Consider the following 18145-nt stretch of genomic DNA (forward strand, 5'->3'; position numbering starts at 1 on the left):
CAGGTACATGAGGGCTGCCTTTCCCACCTGAAGCCTCCGGTCCAAATCAGCACTCTGACCAGGGACTTCTCCACCCAGCTGGAGGAGGCCGCTGAAATAGCCAAACCAGAAGTCTTTCCAGGCTTCAGGCAGATGGTGGAAGAGAGAGTCAACTTAGCTGATGCCTGTGTGACTCTGGAACAAAAGCAAAAGTTGAAACAAGTTTTCTTGGATTTCCAAGATCTCTTTGCGGTAGACTCATATGACTGTGGTCGCACTGACATCCACACAACAACAATCCCCACGGACCCTGGCATGACTCCTGTGTTTGTGAAGCAATATCGCTTGCCTCTCGCATCAATGGAGTCCCTTACTGAAATAATTAAGAACCTTGAGTCCCGGGGAATAATCCGTCCAGTCCACAGCACTTTCAATAATCTGGTGCTGGGAATATTGAAGCCAAACGGCCAGTGGAGACTCTGCGCCGACCTCAGGGAGCTCAACAAACGGGTCCATACTTCCCGATGGCCTCTGCCCTACATTGACCAAGGGCTGGCCCAGATCCAGGGGTCACAGGTATTCACTGCAATAGACCTGACCAATGGATACTGGACTGTGCCTGTCAGTAGGGAGGACCAATACAAGCTGGCTTTTACCTTTGGGGGCCAGCAGTACACCTGGACCCGGACTCCCTTCGGATACCTCAACTCCGGCAATGAATTCAACATTTTTCTACACAAGGCCATGCCTGACTTGGGTGCGAGGGGTAACCTGGCTTATGTAGATGATGTCCTCATCAAAAGTTCATCTGTGGAGGAACACATAGCGGAGATCCGTTATGTTCTGACACAGTTGAGGGCCGCCGGAGCAAAACTTTCCTTTCAGAAAGCACAGTGGTGTAGAACCCGTGTTAATTTCTTGGGGCATGAGATTACTCCTCAGGGTCTCTGTCCCCAGGAAAAGAAAGTGGAAGCACTTCAGAAACTGAAAGACCCCACAACTCTGCGGGAACTAAGGAGCCTCCTTGGACTGACTAATTACAGCAGAAAGTTCATTGAGGGCTACGCAGAGATCACCAGACCCCTGATTCATCTCCTGAAGGGGGGGGTCAAGTGGGAATGGGGTCCAGAACAAGCCGAGGCCGTAAAACAACTCAAAAGAAGCCTCTCACAAGCGCCTTGCCTAGCTTACCCGGTCAGAAACAAGGAGTTCTTCCTGGAGACAGGGTTCTCTAATACGTGCTTGACGGCAGTATTATATCAAAAGCATGACAAGGTCAATAAAGTAATCTCCTATGCGAGCAAAACTTTATCCTCTGTGGAGGAAAAATTCAACGATTGTGAGAAGGCACTCCTGGCGACGGTGTGGGCATTGAAGAATTACCGCCCGTTTATCCAGGGGGAGCACATCATAGTGGAGACTCCACACCAGCCTCTGCAATATCTCCAAAGTGACAGAATCCGGGCCGGAAATGTGAGTAATTCCCGAATTACTTCCTGGATTCTGTCAATGCAAGGCTTTCCTGTGGAGGTCAGATATGGCCAAAACAAGAAGAGTCCCCTCGCGCAAGGTCTGGCTGACTTGCATGATTGTGCCAGAGAAAACTGTCTCGAGGACGAAAGTCTAAAAATAAAGGACAACATGGAGGCATACCTTAATTCCCCACACAAAGTCTTTGAAGAAGACAAGTGTGAGGGAATGCCCACTGTGTATGTGGATGGATGCTCTTACCATGTTGACACCAACGGGGAGAAAGAACTGGTGGCTGGCGTAGGGAATGCATGGGTGAATGAGTCCCCAGAACCCTCCGCTGGATACAAAATTGGTCCCCGAAGTAGTCAGGTGGCAGAATTGATGGCTGTGCATCAGGCCATCCTCACTGCTGTCCAACATCAACTCCACGAACTGGTCATAATCACAGATTCGGATTATGTACGGAACGGGTTCGTGGAGCACCTGGTTAATTGGAAAACCAGAGGCATGTTATGTGCTAACAACAAACCCTTGAAATATGGGAAGTTGATCCAAAACATTGATGATCTGGTCACATCGAATGAGATGACCATCTATTGGAAAAAGATCAAGGGTCATTCCAAAGTAGAGGGACCAGACAAAACTGGAAATGACTTAGCTGATCAGCTGGCCAAAACCGGGGCCATCCAAGGGGATCTAATTGAGATTGAGTCCCTGTTGAGGAAAATCCAGGTCACCGCTATCACTAGGTCCCAGACAAATGCTCACAACGACCTCTCAATTGCACAATGGAGTAAGGAGACCCCTGATGCTGATTTGATTACAGCTCAAAAGGGGGATCCAATTATTGGTAAGTTTTACCAGCACCTTGAGGACCCTGAGAACTTTCCCCTGACGGATACCGATTACATTGGGAAAGAGGACCTAAGAGTGTTGATGAAATGTCCAAAAATGTTCCGAATCCAAGACGGTTTGTTGGTAAGGAAATCCAAAGCTGGCCATGACCAGTGGGTGGTTCCTACCTCATTCCGAAGCCTGATGTTAAGTCACGCCCATGATGCGGCCACCGCCGGTCATAGGGGGTTTCACACAACATTGGAAATCTTAAGAGAGGTTGCATACTGGCCACACATGGGCCAGGACCTCAACCAATATTTGAAGGGTTGTCTTGTGTGTGCACAATTTCAGCCGACATCCCTCACACACCGGGCGCCTTTACAAAAGCGGGGGATGACACTGCCATGGTCAGATTTACAAATCGACTTTGTAGGCCCTGTGATTCGCTCGGCTAGGGGGAATAAGTACATGTTGACTGTGACATGCTTGTTTACCAAGTGGGTGGAATGTCTCCCAGCCCCAAACTGCAAGGCAGAAACTGCAGCTGCCTTGATGATTAACCACATCTTTTCCCGTTTTGGTCTACCTCAAAGGATTGAGTCAGACAGAGGTAGCCACTTCACCAGTGAAGTAATGACAAAGATGTGGGAGATACTAGGGGTCAAGAGAAAGCTGCATATTGCTTATAGACCAGCTTCTTCTGGGGCAGTAGAGAGATATAACCGGACAATTGTGAGCATATTAAAGAAGTTTGTGGCAGATTCTGGGCCAAGTTGGGATATCCGATTACCTCTGGTCCTAATGGCTATCAGATCTACCCCTTCATCTGCAACCAAAATGTCACCATTTGAGTTGATGACTGGACGCAAGATGGTGCTTCCTCAGCATTTGCTCTACAGGACCCAAGAGCAGACACTGATAAATGCCTCCACTACTCATGAGTATGTAGAGAATTTAAGGAAACACCTCCAACATGCTTTTGCTTATGCTCAGCGGAATCTAGAAAGATCAGCTGATAGCATGAAGACCCATTATGACCTGAAAACTTCCAGGAAGGAATATCAGGTGGGAGACCGGGTCTATCTATACAACTTCCAAAGGAACCAGGCCAAGCAGCGCAAATTTTTGCCTACATGGAAAGGACCCTTTGAGATCGTCGATAAGATCTCCCCTGTGGCCTACAAGATCCGCATCCCCAAAGGCGGTTCGGCAGAGGGGGAAGACAAGTGGGTCCACATAAACCAGTTGAAATGTTGCCATCCCAGGCACACTCTGCAACAACTGGAGGAATCCTCTGGAATCCTAGCGGGTACTGTCTCAGACTAATTCAGTTCCAATCATAAAACATACCACATCTAGTCTCTAAAATATTGGGATTTGCATGAAACTGTCTCTTAGTTATACTGTTTTTTTTTATCAAAGTAAGAATGTAATGTTTCGTCATGATGAAATGCATATGCTGTCCCACCATCTCAACAGTGGTGGAAAAACGTCTATGAGTAGGTATTGCCGCTCTTCCTTTGTCGTCCTAGGAGAAAGAAGACCTTGAGACTGGCCAAGGAGGATGATCCGGAGACCGGGAACGAAGATCCAATGGGCCCAGTGGACCGCCCAATACTCCCATCAGGACTGGCGAGGAGAACCGATCGATCAGTACCGGATGGAGAAGAAGATGCTGAACTGTGCCATCTACAGAAGAGGAAGAAGATTATGCGGACAGACCGGTGCGTGGGTCAAAACCCATGGGCACGCGACTCCCCATCGACTCAAATTCAAAGTGCAGTCGCGTGGGGGGGCTTGTTGGGTGTCCTGACCCACGTTTAAGCTATCATGCTGCAACATTTGGTGCTGTGGGCTTAGAAAATTCAAGATGGCGGGAAACCCACATGTGCGCTGAAATCCAGGAAAGCTGCGCAGTTTGTGCGCACACTAAAATGGTTGCCTCACTTGCCACCCACCAGTGCGAGAATGAAAGGCCGGGTTGCCATGAGGGAAATGGGTTGCCAAAGGAAAAACAGTAGCGCCGGTTAGCTTCAAAGCGCTTTAAAACCACCATTGGACTACCCGCACAGTAGTCTGAAACCATTGGGAGTGGCAATGCTGATTGCCAAATGCAACCTAGAATTGTGGGGAATTCATTTTCTTAAATCCCAAAAATGGGTGCAGTACCAGTGCTCACCACTATCCAAAAGCCGGCAGTTTAAAACCACCCTGTGTTTCTCTGAAGGCAAGCCAAAGTGCCTATTTCAAACATTGCAATATGTGCAAAATATTTACTGAACACCAGCAGACATTTGGCAGAATGGAGTGTTGTGTGCCTACAAAATCTGGGAAATGAAGAGCCCAAAACAATGCTTATAACAAAACTGCTATGGAGTCAGCAGTTTAAGTTGCACTGGATTTAAAGACACTAAAATCGAAAATGTTTAAATTGACTGAGTGACCTACTTTTGAGTATCACATAGGTTGCAATTGTTTAAATGTCATAGTTTTAAACTTAGAATCAGCCTTCTAGCTGCATATGTGAAAATGTTTAGTTTTATTTGAATGCAGGAACTGGGGAACAAAAAGTGACATTTTATCTGAAACCTGGCTTAAGGAACTGAATTCTGCCTGGCAACTACCCCCATCAGAAGGGAAACTTGAGTCACAGCTGTGTTCCCAGGCCAACCTTCCTTTTGCTGCCCACACTAAGGATATGCCATCTATCTGATAATTGAATTATCTGTGCTCTGTAGGAGAGTGAACAAAGCCCTCTTCACTCAGGCAAAGGTTTTTATTACGCAGTCGTAAAATGTAGCTTCCTCTTGGCAGGAGCTGGGAGGGGCACTGCCTGTGAGAGCAAGCTGGCTTGGCAGAACTGGATTAACCAGAAATTCAACCTTGTGCTGAGGGTAAACCACACCCCTTTGGAGCCAGAACATAACTTTAAAAAGATGAATAACTCATAGAGCGGACATGTGAAAATTTTATAAATGACACCATAATTCTTGTGATTTTTCTGCCCACATTTTAAGAGGTTTTTCGACCCGGTGGCGTGTTCAGGGGGGTGTCAGCGGAAAAGTGGATATAACTCTAAATGTATGCATGTTAAAAATCTGAAACTTCATCAGTTAATGTCCCTACTCCCTGCACACATGTATGTAAAGTTGGGTCCATGTCAGAAATTGCAAAATCAGTTAAAAAGTGAAATATGTGCCAGTTCTGAATGCAAGCTCCCAGGAAGAGCAGAGTTTGAACAGGGTATACCTCCTGTAATGCATGATGGGTGCATATGATTTTAAAACAATATGTACCTCTGCAAATATGTATTTGTTTCAAATCTAGATTTGTGTGTAAGTTGACAGGAGGAGTGGACTTTCTGCAGGCTGTAAAATGACATCACTCTGACTCACAGTTCATTCACCAATCAAATGATAAATGGAAGTTTGACCAATTAGAAGCTGAGAGAGAGGTAGGGTCAGTGATGCTAGAAAACACCCACATTCTAAACACATAAAAGCAGACAGACAGGACAGATAGAGACCTTCAAAATCCATCTGCCGCTGGAAGCTCTGCCGGAAAAATCCATACTTTACCTCCATCAAACTTCCAGAGAGCCAAACTAGAGACTTCAATCTATCCAGAACTAGAGACCAGACCAGACCAGAGAGAAAGCAGTGCTGTACCCAGAGAGACCCAGACCAGCAGAGAGAGTGACCAGAGCCCAGTCTAAAACCCTGACCAGATCCGTGATGAGGCCCATTTAATTCAAGAATATAGTGTGAGTACCCAGCAGAACTGTGTAGAACCAATCTCTTAGTTTAAATTCATCTAATTCAATCTATTTAACCTAAGTAGAACTGCCTCCTAGCTGTCACCTGTCATTTCTAGTTGCAAGCTGCACTTGTCATTTTGAGCTTTTGAAATTTGCAAACCCAAAAACGACCTTTATTAAATCGCTCATATCTCCGCGACCGTTTGGGCTAGAGACTTGCAGTAACTTTCCTCTGATAGCTTAGAACCGCATTCCTACCCCTTATAGTTTTACCGCAATCGCGGAACACGCATCCGCGAATTTTACCGCGATTTGCAATTTCTTCACATGTAAAAACTGCTGCTGTTTGCTTTCCATTTGCCAGAAATTCGTTTAACCTGCTAACTATCCCTGCATCATTGCTAGTGTGAGCCTGGACTAATATTAACTAGATACCACTCACCCTGAACCTCTGAAAGGGAATTAAAAGCGTTTCCAGCATATTTCTCATTCATTGCCAGCACATATCAAAGCAATTTGGGCCTGTGATTTCAAAACTCCTATCTGTTTTCTGTTGTCTAAGCTTGCTGGATTGAACTGAATCACATTTGATTGCATTTCTGAGAACTGTGTGCTTCCTTCCATTTCCTTGCATTGCATCAAGGGGGGGAGGGGATTGCCAGAGAAAAGTGATTACATTGTTTGGTTGAAATCATATTGAGTATTTTCTGTACTGCATTCATTGAATATTGCATCCACCTGAGCTTACATAAAGCATTCTGTACCACCTTATACTTTTGTTCCGATTCACCAGTGTGCCACTTTATTCATTTCATGTCAACTCCTTATTGATTATAGAGAAGCGTGTTAGTGCCAGATTCTCCGTTGTTAATCTTCATCATATCAGATTAAGGGTGATATTCAAGTATTAATTTATTATAAAGTGTGATATATCTATTTTAAATTATCAAATAAACCTTTTAAACTTGCAAAACAGAACTACTTCTTGGCTCAGTGGGGTCAGGGGGATTCCAAGAGAGGGGTGTTATATAGGGGTAGTCATCCAGAACGCATGAACTGGACCTAAAGATATATCAATAAGGGTTTTCATTCAGTATTATAGACTAGGCATTGACTTAGCTGTAGTGTTGAATTGAATCCTCTTACACCCCGCCAGGGATAATGTGACCTCGGGCTGTGGAGAGCTGAGGAGTGGGGATGAGAAAGAGGGCATGAAAGTGGGTCAAGGTTAAGACATGCATCGAAGGGTGTGATGTAACCAGTAAGAAGGATGTTTGTGGCAGTGTGGGTGTGTGTTGATCCACTGGTGGGATTTTATGTCAGCTCTCGAGGAAGTAGTTGTCTGGCTGTGTTTGTGTAAACATTGGCAAAATACTTGACAGTTTGCTTGTAAAACAGGCAGTGTCCCAAAGTGATTAGGTGTGAATTGTGTTCTTTCCACCCTGTTCACAGAGAAGGCATTGGTCTGGATTGTGTGGATCCTTATTTAGGTCAGATCCCTGAGAGACATGTCCAGGCCGGAAGGCCTGAGAAAGAGAGAGTCCCACCCAGTATGTGCTGTATAAGAGATGGGGGTGCTTGGATAATCATCAAGGTGAACAGGGAAGTGTTGCATATGAGCACTTTCCACGGGATGGAGCAGGCCTGTTTCTTTTCTTTTTTGGGGGGGGGGGGAGTTTTGTGCTGCGGTAGCTGCTTGTCTTCACCACAAGTTTACCTCTTTCTACAGTTAGAACTTAAATGTATGCAGTTATGCCATGGTATTGTTAGTTTTGGGGCAGTGGCATACAATCCCCAATGCACAAATGTAACTATATCTATTGAGGACTACTATTAACACATGAAGGACCTTCCCCGCAACCCAGTTAAAGCGATGCACCAAATACTGTTTTTTCTGTAATATTGAGTGTGCTTAGCCCTGTCTGAACCAAACAAAGCTGCAATTATCCATGGATAAGTGCACACCCTCCTATTATTGATTCATGCAAATTCATGCGTGAAGACGCTGCATAATCCCCTCCAAGGCAGCAGCCCTATTTAAAGGGTGTATGTTTTTAGACACAAGACAATATGTCAGAATTAATTTTTTTAAGTTTATTTGATCATATTTTAATCATAAAAAACATTTACAAGACAGCATATCAAATACATCATTAATAACACATCTATTAAAAACAAATTGTCAAGGACACCCATTTTATCACACCAACAAAAAAAGCTCACATCTCACATATCATTCCTCACATACTCGTTCATCCCCATACATACAAAACACACCTCTCGTACTTGTGCAAAGAACGCAATCCTGATAATTTTGTTCCGTAACTCAGAACATCCCATCCATTTGGGTTAGTATCTTAGTTGTTCCAAAGTGCCTAATTAACAATATTTTAAAAGTAAAACACTGGGTAGATGTTCCAAAGTGGTGACTTGTGGACACATATTGATTCCCATATTTTATCTGTGTAGTCCTAAGTAAGAGCCAACTCTGGGAGGACTAGGCTCTATGGTGTTATCGACTCGAGTTTCGGGCTGCCAGAACGGTCTGTACAATTTCCGTCTGGTGCACCTCATCAGGACATATACATTACAAACAAAAACACAATTTCTTAAGAGAGAAATTCAAGTTGATGTGAATTGACTTTTGTTCAAGTTCCAAAAGCTAGTTTCGCTTCACAAGGTACCAAATAGTGGTGAACCAAGTATGTTTCTCAGAAAGCTGCTTCCAAAGTGTAGTGGCTCCACATCTAGTCTCCTCGTGTATTATTAGCAGGACCCAGCCAAGGCTAAAGTTCCTTCTTGGTTACGAGTTTATTATGTCTTTATCCACCGAAATGTTGTTTTCTCCCTGCCGGATATACTGCAGGCCAGTTAGTTCAGGGGCATTGAGCCATCGACATGTGATCCTTATATTCTTCACCAAAGAAAACCTGGATGTGAACAGTGTCTCACACTCAAGGTGTCTGCAAACACTCGTGTGCTTGCTTGTGTGTGGACCAACCGTCTAGAAATCAAGTCCCGCTATGCACCACTGCTGTTAGGTGTCTGAACAACAGATAATATCATCAAGGCTTTCTCCCCATGTGCCAAACTAAGCCAAGAACCAGGCTGGTGTATTGAGATAATATATATTTTTCTTTAATTAGATGTTACGAGACTAGCACTCAAATGTCAAACACCACTTTATCCGTGGCACACCACAATAAACTTCTCTCAACAAGAATAAATCACACAAGTGAGTTGAAAAGAATACAAATCACAATTCTTTACTTTCTACAAATTTCACTTCAAGAAATAATTAGTGCTGGTCAGTGAACAAAATTTACAAGTCTAGTGCTATGCAATTTTGATTTTCCTGCACGCTTAAAAGGCCTGCATTTTACTTTTTCAGATTTGGACAAATGCATATGGCAAATATGATTTCACCCACACTTTTGGTTCAAAACAAATGCAGGGTGATTCATCCATTTGATTGGGAAGTCTGACAGAATAATTAGAATGATTGAAGAATTTTGGATTTCAGACCTGCCTCCATTGAAAGGTCTGTGTTGCGGAAATTTGGACAAAAAGATTGGACTGGTGTAAGAACAAAGACACCCCTCTTCCTTAAATAAGTCGGGGTTAACAGGACAAATAAGGATCACCCAATTAATTTTAATTTTTATTTAATTTATTGGTTTATTGGTTTATATTGCGTCGAAAGCCTGCAGGCATTGGGGCGCAAACAGAAAGACACAATCGAAACACGGGACAAAATAGGATCCTACCTAGGGACACCTGATTGAACTATGAATCCACCCTTTCACTTGAAGAAGTGTGTTTTCAAATTTTTTATGAAAGCTATGTAGTTGGGCTCAAGTCTAAGTCGTAGAGGTAGGTTGTTCCATTTTTGTGCAGCTATCACTGGCACTGCTCTACCCAGACTGTTTGATTGTTTTCGGGCCGAGACCGTGATCTGACGCAAGGCCTCAGATCTCAGAGAATGCCTGGGTACATGTCAAGTAATCCTCTCCTTCAGGTATCCCGGGGCTTTCCCATCCAGACATCTTTGGACCAGAGTCATGGTTTTAAACTGGATCCTGTCCTCCACGGTCAGCCAGTGTAAGGCAATTCTGTCGGCGGGGATGTGTTCTCTTCCTGTTTTTCTTTTTACTATTCTAACTGCGTTATTTTCAATAACTTAGCATTTTGCTATGCAGCTCTTGTTTGCACCTAGCAACAATGAATTGCCGTAGTCAAGACAGGACAGTATGGTTGCCCTGGCAATGGTTGCACAATTTTCTTCACTCAGATATGGTTGGATAGCCCTAAGAAGACGTAGATGGTTTAGGCAGTTCTAATTTAAATACATAACCTGAGCTTTGGCACCCATTGAAGCTTCCAGAAAAAGCCCTAGGGTTTTCACTTTCCCTAATACCTGAATCGAGGAGTCTTTGATATTGAATGATTCATATTCTGGTCCTAACTTGGCTCGAGCCTGATGTGATCCGAAGACCATCATTTCTGTTTCACTGCCATTGAGGCACATCCAGTTCTTTTCCATCCATGTTTCAATGATGGTATATAGTGTTGCCACTTTAGTGCTGTCCCTGCTCTGGTGTAATTGCCGCTCAGTTCCACCACTAACTGGGTGTCATCTGCGTAGTTCGCGAAGTAGGCTCTGATGTTGTCGAGGACTACGCAGAAACAAATTAGGTAGAGATTAAACAAGAGTGGCGGCAGGCAGGCGCCCTGTGGGACGCCACATAAGATGGGAGTCTCTTGTGAGATTTTTTCTCCCCAGTGGAATTTGGATTTCCTATCTGCTAGAAATGATATCAGCCAACTGGTAGCCTCTTTAGAGCAGTTGGCTACCTTCTCCAATGCCCGTTGGAGTTGTTGATGGCCCAAAAGATCAAAGGCTGTGCTGAGATCAAGGAGCACGAGAAGACGCGTATTGCCCTTGTCTAAAATACTCAGCATATGAGTTTGCATATCCAACATGGCTGTTTCTGTGCGGTGGGCCGCCCGGAAACCTGACTGTTCACTGTATAATATGTCATTTGCTTCGACATATTTTTGCAGCTGTGCAGTGGCCACCATGTCCATCACTTTAAGTAAGACATTTCAGTTGGTTATAGGTTGCATGTTACCCGGGTCCTTTTGGTCCAGGCCTGGTTTTTTCACCAGTGGAGTGATGGTAACTGTTTGATGCCTTTAGGTATTGTTCCATCTCTAAAGGAGGCATTCACTATCTTGGTAAGCATTCGTGCAAAAATGTCTGTGTTATCAAGGATATTTTTCGGAGGAATTATGTTTTCTGCACATGAGGTGGGTTTTATAGTTGACAATAATTTTACCACGTCCTCTGTCGTAATTGGGTGGAATTTGAAACTTTCTTAATTGATCTGAAGTTTTTCTGGGACTCGCCAATTTAGCTGATCTTTAAATGTGGTTTGTGCTGTCGTTATTATCTGCCTTGCTTTCTTAATTTTATCAGCAAATGCCTCTTTTACCTTTTCACAATCCTCCTGGGATGGAATGAAGGGAGGAAATAAGGCTCATGGGTTTTCAATATTTTAGTGTTTCGAATAGCTTGCTAGTTGAATTGGCGTCTAGCCCAATCTGGTCATTAAAGTAGTCTTTTTAGCTCCACAAAAGCCCTTTTTGAAAGGTTTCTCTATGTTTTTTCCACTTCTCCTTATTAGCCTGCATAGGTTGTTTCAACCAGCTGCCCTCTCTTGTCCTCTTTTCTTTCTTGAGCTCAATGAGCATGGGGTTAAACCATTTTTGGTGGTTTCTATTTTCTCTGACAAGTTTGGTCTTAATGGGCGCCAGTTGATCTATTGAATAATATTTCTGAATAATGTCATCAGATGTGTCTCCCTATTTATGACCCCACAGGACCTTGTTTATGCACTGTTCTAGGTGTGTTGTCCCAATTTTCTTGAAATTTCTTTTATGTATTTTTTTGGCTCGTTATTGCTTTTCAGTTGAGAGTTTTTTATGTGCACTGCAAAGGTCACTTTAAAATGATCCGGCCCTCCTTAATTAAATTATAGGCTATAGTTTTTCATCACAGACTGTGTAGTGAGCTTTGTTAATTTCGAATTTTAACAAAAATCACCCCACAGTGTTCTGCCAAAGGGAATTCATAAAATTAATATTTTTAGTTAAATAGGCTAAGGATCTGCACAGTTTTGCCCCCCTCCCAGCCCACTATAAAGGGAAAGGATTTAAGTCCAGCAGATTCCCCCACCTTTTGCTTAAAAGGGCTACTTACACTGAAAACCTCTGTTTAAAGTTCAGGACTGCCAGCTGCATGTCAGGACCCTGTGGAAAGATTGTGGAGGGTTCTGGTCACTCCACTCTCACGGATGGCCTCCCGCTCTCCAGCATGGGATCCAGACAGCTTTTAGGCCTTCCTAGCAATAGACAGCTCCACCCAGATACACTCTCAGCAATCTCCTCTGGTATTTCATTGCAGCTGTCAGATGGTAAGTTTCAGCAGCTCTCCCCGATGGTAAATTTCAGCAGCTCTGTCCCCTCTTTATAGTGCATTCCCCCATACGTAGCAGTGATGACACCATCAAGTTTAGAATCTTGGGGGAGCACCCTGCAAGAGTTGTTGGAACTAGGATTGGACAGTTACACTTCTCTCTACTCCCAACTCCAACCCGCCACTCTATGGATTGGTTTGGATGTATGTTAAAAGAACATAGACGAGAAGCTTGAATTGCAAAATACAGAGGCACACTCTGCCGCATTTTGCAATTTGAACTTTTCTTTTTTTATTTTATTTTGTCCCCCGCATTGTTTTTTGTATGCGGGGGACACCCCCGCAACCCCCGAACCCAAAAATACCGAAGTAGGAGTGCGGGGTATGCCCCCACAACCATCGCTCAACTACCTCAGTATTTTTGGATTACGTATTTATACCTATGCCGAATACGGCAAAACCATATCTACAACCTCTAGATACAATGTTTTGGGTCAATACCATTGATTTAAGGGTCTGGAGCAGACATATGGCTGTCCCATTTACACTCCCCATTTGTTTTCATGTCAAATTTGTGGCAAAAACTAGTTACGTAGCAAAACTTCATAATTTTACTTGCAACTGCCATAATATATATATATATATTCACTGAAAAAAAATGTTGTTAAAGGGACGTTATGGTTAAGTTGCACTAGTAAAACCCTATGCACTTCGATGGACAAACGTTGTTACAGGGACGTTATGGTTACAGGTAAAACCGAAAAACCCCAGAAATGTGCCTGTTATGGTAAGCTAAGCAACCATAACTCATGCTACCACTGTGCACTACAAGGACTAACACCCATGACATCAGAGATGACATCACATGGTCAGGCAGGCAAATAAAACTGCATTACCAATGGGCGACAACAAAATGCCATTTGCTTGGAAAACCTCCGCATTTCCACAACTAATGAGGTAATTTTTGCAGAAGAACATCCCACGAGAGGAAAAAAAAAGTATACATGCTTCTGTTGATGAGACCACTTCCGACCTCTGGCTGGTGACAGCAATCATTGGAATACGCCCATACTAATCTTGGTGGTATACATGAGAAAAGAACCTTGGCAGTGGGAAAAATGTGCTGCACTACTTTCATCACCTTCTTCAGTTGACGGTACAGATAGGAACAAGGCATGGAACCCAAATTCAATGCTCCATAGTGCACAAGCACACTATGTACAGAAGCTAAAGTGGCCACTCGTCGACATACGGAAAGCACAGTGCTGAAATGGCACACCTCGCCACAGCACCACAAATCCTCCACTCCCTCCAAAAACCCTTATTTTTCGACAGCATACTGGAAAAGATCTTCCACAAAGGCATCACCGACTAGCAAGACTATGGGCCTCATTACGAGTCCGGCGGTAACCGAGGCGGTAAAACCGCCTGGTTACCGCCGGACTCGTATTACCATTCCGCCTCCGTGATTCCTGGAAATACCGTGGCATTACAACCCCGGTTTTCCGGGAATCACGGAGGCGGAATGGTGTTAATCCCCATTCGCATTGAGTCCTATGGTACTCGATGGGAATGGGGATCATGGAAACACCGGCAGCATCTCGTAATGCTGCCGGTGTTTCCTCGAGCCTATCGTCAAGGGATAGGCTCTTGGGTGCATGGCCAATGGCCTACGGTCTTTGGCCATGTACCCAATAGTCTACGCCTTACCCACACCCAGCACAACATAATGGCCTTAAGAAGTGGAACATTTGCCACATACCACAATCCACAAACGTACCATAGGATGGGTGGTGCAAAGGGCAACTCATGCCAAACGTAAATAGCACCATGTGCCTCCCTAATGTCCATGGTGGTGGCATAATCTACACCATATGGTACAGGACGCATATCAGGTCACTTGTGCTCTTCTACCACATCTACACGGTGATGCAGAACCCTTTTCTGAATGTCGCAACCATCAGACACATGCATACTTAAAACTGGATGTCTGTGTTATGGTGGCGTGCTATTGTGCAGGCCTAGGCTCTTTGGTGCCTGGCCTACTGCCTATGGCATTTTACCATACACCCAACAGTGTAGGCCTTGGCCACGCCCAGCACAACATAACAGAGTCATGCAGGTGAAAAAGTGGCCAGGTAAATGCAGGTCACCCCTAGCCACTTCTAAGCATCCACTACTTCACCACTGCACCCACAGGACACACTAGAGGAGTCATCACTCCATCAGGTCCAGAAATGTACTACACAGTGTACAAATTGCAACCAACCCCCACAACCATGAAAGTAACCTTTTATGCAATGATCACAAACCGCACCCCGAAGGCAACAATGTGAAACCTACTTCACCCCAGGACACATATTTGGTGGTGCAAGGTGGCCACCCATTCATCGAAGGGGCTACGGGCTTTGCACACGCAACACACCGTACTTCATTGTACTCCCCTTCTACCATTGCTCTACCATCATTGACCATAAGTGTCTCACCACACACAGCACACCCTAGTACAACCCATGTTTTACTCCTCATGTCATGTGTAATGCACTCCCCATCTGCAATTGCGCCTGCCAACTTTCACCCTGGCTACATCTTTATAGGCATGGCTCCATGCTGTTCTATTGCCTGTGCTGAATGATATGTGAGTGGCTGTGTACATTGTCCATATTGCAACTTTCTGATGCTGATGACTTCCTTTCATGGCGCAATGTGTTCAAACACTTTCTCAAGCAAGGGTATTATAAGGGCCTAACCACAGCAAACACAAACGGTGACATGTGGCTCCCTATTGTGCAACAGGAGCAATGCTGAACACCATTTGCTAATGTACGCATAGCAGCTCAGTTCTGCTGTTCCACCAAGTGTACAATGTCCTCTGCAACCATTGTGTGCTACTCAATAACTTCAAATGCATGCAGAGTGACAACTTCATTGCTGCATTATGTTGTGGTGGCCGTGATGAAGGCCTAGGCTGTTGGGTGCATGGTATGCAGGCTATGCCCTTCGGCCATGCACTCAACAGTCTAGGCTTTGGCCACACTCACACAACATAACAGAACCATGCAGGCGACCATGTAGGCATGTGCCAGAAATCTCAAAGGCAACTTACACACCAGCACTTCCACCCAACCGCCGCACCATAAAGCAGGGAGGCAAGGACATGTGTTCCACTTACCATAATGACAAAACAATGCTGTGTTTGGCACCGCCACCCACTTCCAATCACAAAACATTATAAGCAGGCCAACCAAACAAGACAATCTTCACAACACTGGGCCTGCTCCCAACACTTTAGTATGTGCATAGAACCAATAGTGCGTAGTGCACTGCAAGACTTACTAATCTGCACAATGCACACTAGGCAAGCACATATAAGAATCAGTTGCACTGTGACCTCTTCCATATGGACACCATTCCGTTAGTGCACCCAGTGGACACACCTCACGACTGGTCACTGCAGCATCTCCACCCATACACCGACAACTGTAGGTTGATCTACCAATCAACACACCCATGCAACCAACATTTTGTGCACTGTAGCCAAACCACACATAAAAAGCAACAATGTGGCACCTACTTTCAACCAATGGACATACCTTTTCAACCAGTGGACATACTTTTCTGTGCTAGGGCTGCAGCCATGCATCGAAGGGGCTATGGACTTACCTCACACAGCACACCATAGTACATGCTACGTTTAAATCCTCATGTCTCGTGGAATGCACTCCCCTTCTGAAAATGTGCCTGCCACCGCTCATCACAGAAAGACATTGCTGCTGCAGCTGGCATGCCATAACTAAGGCTGCCTGCAATGACCACACAAGATTGTTGCCTGTTGAGGTATCCGCGCATTGGTACAGCATGCACAGAAAGCGCTGGCACACCACCATCTTCTTCTAATGTGATATATCAAATGAAGCACTTCTCACTCCCAAACCCTTTCCATCCCTTCTTCCCACCACCAGATGGCGTATGTTTTTCAGGCCCTTTCACTGCCGCATTGTCCTCCCATACAACATGCCGCCGTCATTAAACACTTTTGACACACATCCCGTCACCACACACTGCAGTGCAATCAGAATTTTGACTGCAAGGCAAACAGGGACATGGGATTCCAGAGTGGAGCCAGATTTGACTAATTTTAGTGCCCACACAGCTACGTACAAGAGGCCCAGCCATGCACACAATAGCTTAGAGTCATGCCACACACACCACAACACTATCCTCTGATACACCATGGAGGCGATTCCCAAAAACTTTGACGTACAGCATGCTTCCCTCTAGCCAACCACCAGCCATATCCAATCTTCCCTGACATCATGGCATACTGCAGGCCAATGAGACTTAGGTCTGCCGATCCAACAGGAAAATGAGTCTGCGGAGCGGACACAGATATCACCAATTTTTTGGGACGTACAGTTCAGTTCTTTCCAACAAAAGTACTGGTTGGATTTCCACCAAACACACAAAAGCACACTTTCTGACCCAAGCCACTGCTCCTGCTGCAAATATGGTGAAAAACTGTCCAGCCATTCGGCCAGTAGCAGTGCAAACGTTTTTCCCCATTCAGTCTATGGAAAAAAAATATTTATGGAACCCCCCCTATAATTTTGCCCTCCTTGGACAAAACCTCACCCAACTTGGCAAAAAAAATCAGAGCCGGCCATATACTTTTTTTTTTGCAGAGTTTGTTGAGGATTCCTCCAGGGGGACAGAAGTTATAAGCCGCTGAAAAGTGCTCTTCCTATGAGTTTAGCAACTTAACCATAACTACGCGGCCGTGTAATATTCCAATTCAGCTAATCATGAGGAATTAAATAAGACGACAGGCAAGTTTGAACCATTTTGCACGGCCGTGTGTCAATTTTCTGCCAATATTACCAAAAGCGTAATAGTTAGAAACATGTAATTTATTACCCATATTTTACATTTTACCCTCTACCGTTAAGCAACTGTCACATTTTCAGATCAGCCAGAAACCTAGTTTAACTGGTTATTACAGTTCCCTAAGTAACTGGTGGATGAATTTATTATCACCAAAATCACCTGGAAATTATCTAAAAATGACATATAAATAAAGAACTTGTGGCTGCTCAGAAAAAGGCCTAAATGATAATAGTCCTTTTAAACTAAGGGAATCTACATCTGTGCCCATATGAACTTTTCTTCCTCCAGCGCCATCTGCCATTTCTGGGCCAGTGTTTTTATTAGTCTCTTTGAAGTTGGTTGCCTCTTTGAAGTTGGAGTTTCAGCCTCCCTTAATTGTAGCCCCCGTTTTCACACCTCCTGCTTACATAATGGTCATGCTCCAGCCAAGGGAAATTGTCCTGCAGAGACAGCAAGTCTAAAGGACCAGTGTTTTACCACAACATTCAAGCAAGCCACATTTTATTGCAGTTGTGAAATAGCTGGGGGATGCAACCCAGGCTTTCTGTGGGGAAGCTCTTTGTGACATGTGTCCAAGAGCAAGCAAAGGGTTTGCCTTTGGCCTACAGAAACATTTTCATGGAAATAAAGTTGGCTTTTCTTTTGAAATGTGCGCTGGTATTTTGCATGCGAAACATAACATACATTACTATTTCTCAAAACGTGCCATGTCTTTTTTCCTGACATTTGTATGTTAG

Source organism: Ambystoma mexicanum, chromosome 1q (assembly GCF_040938575.1).
Source record: "Ambystoma mexicanum isolate Mex_15411 chromosome 1q, UKY_AmexF1_1, whole genome shotgun sequence".
In the NCBI taxonomy this organism is placed as follows: domain Eukaryota; kingdom Metazoa; phylum Chordata; class Amphibia; order Caudata; family Ambystomatidae; genus Ambystoma; species Ambystoma mexicanum.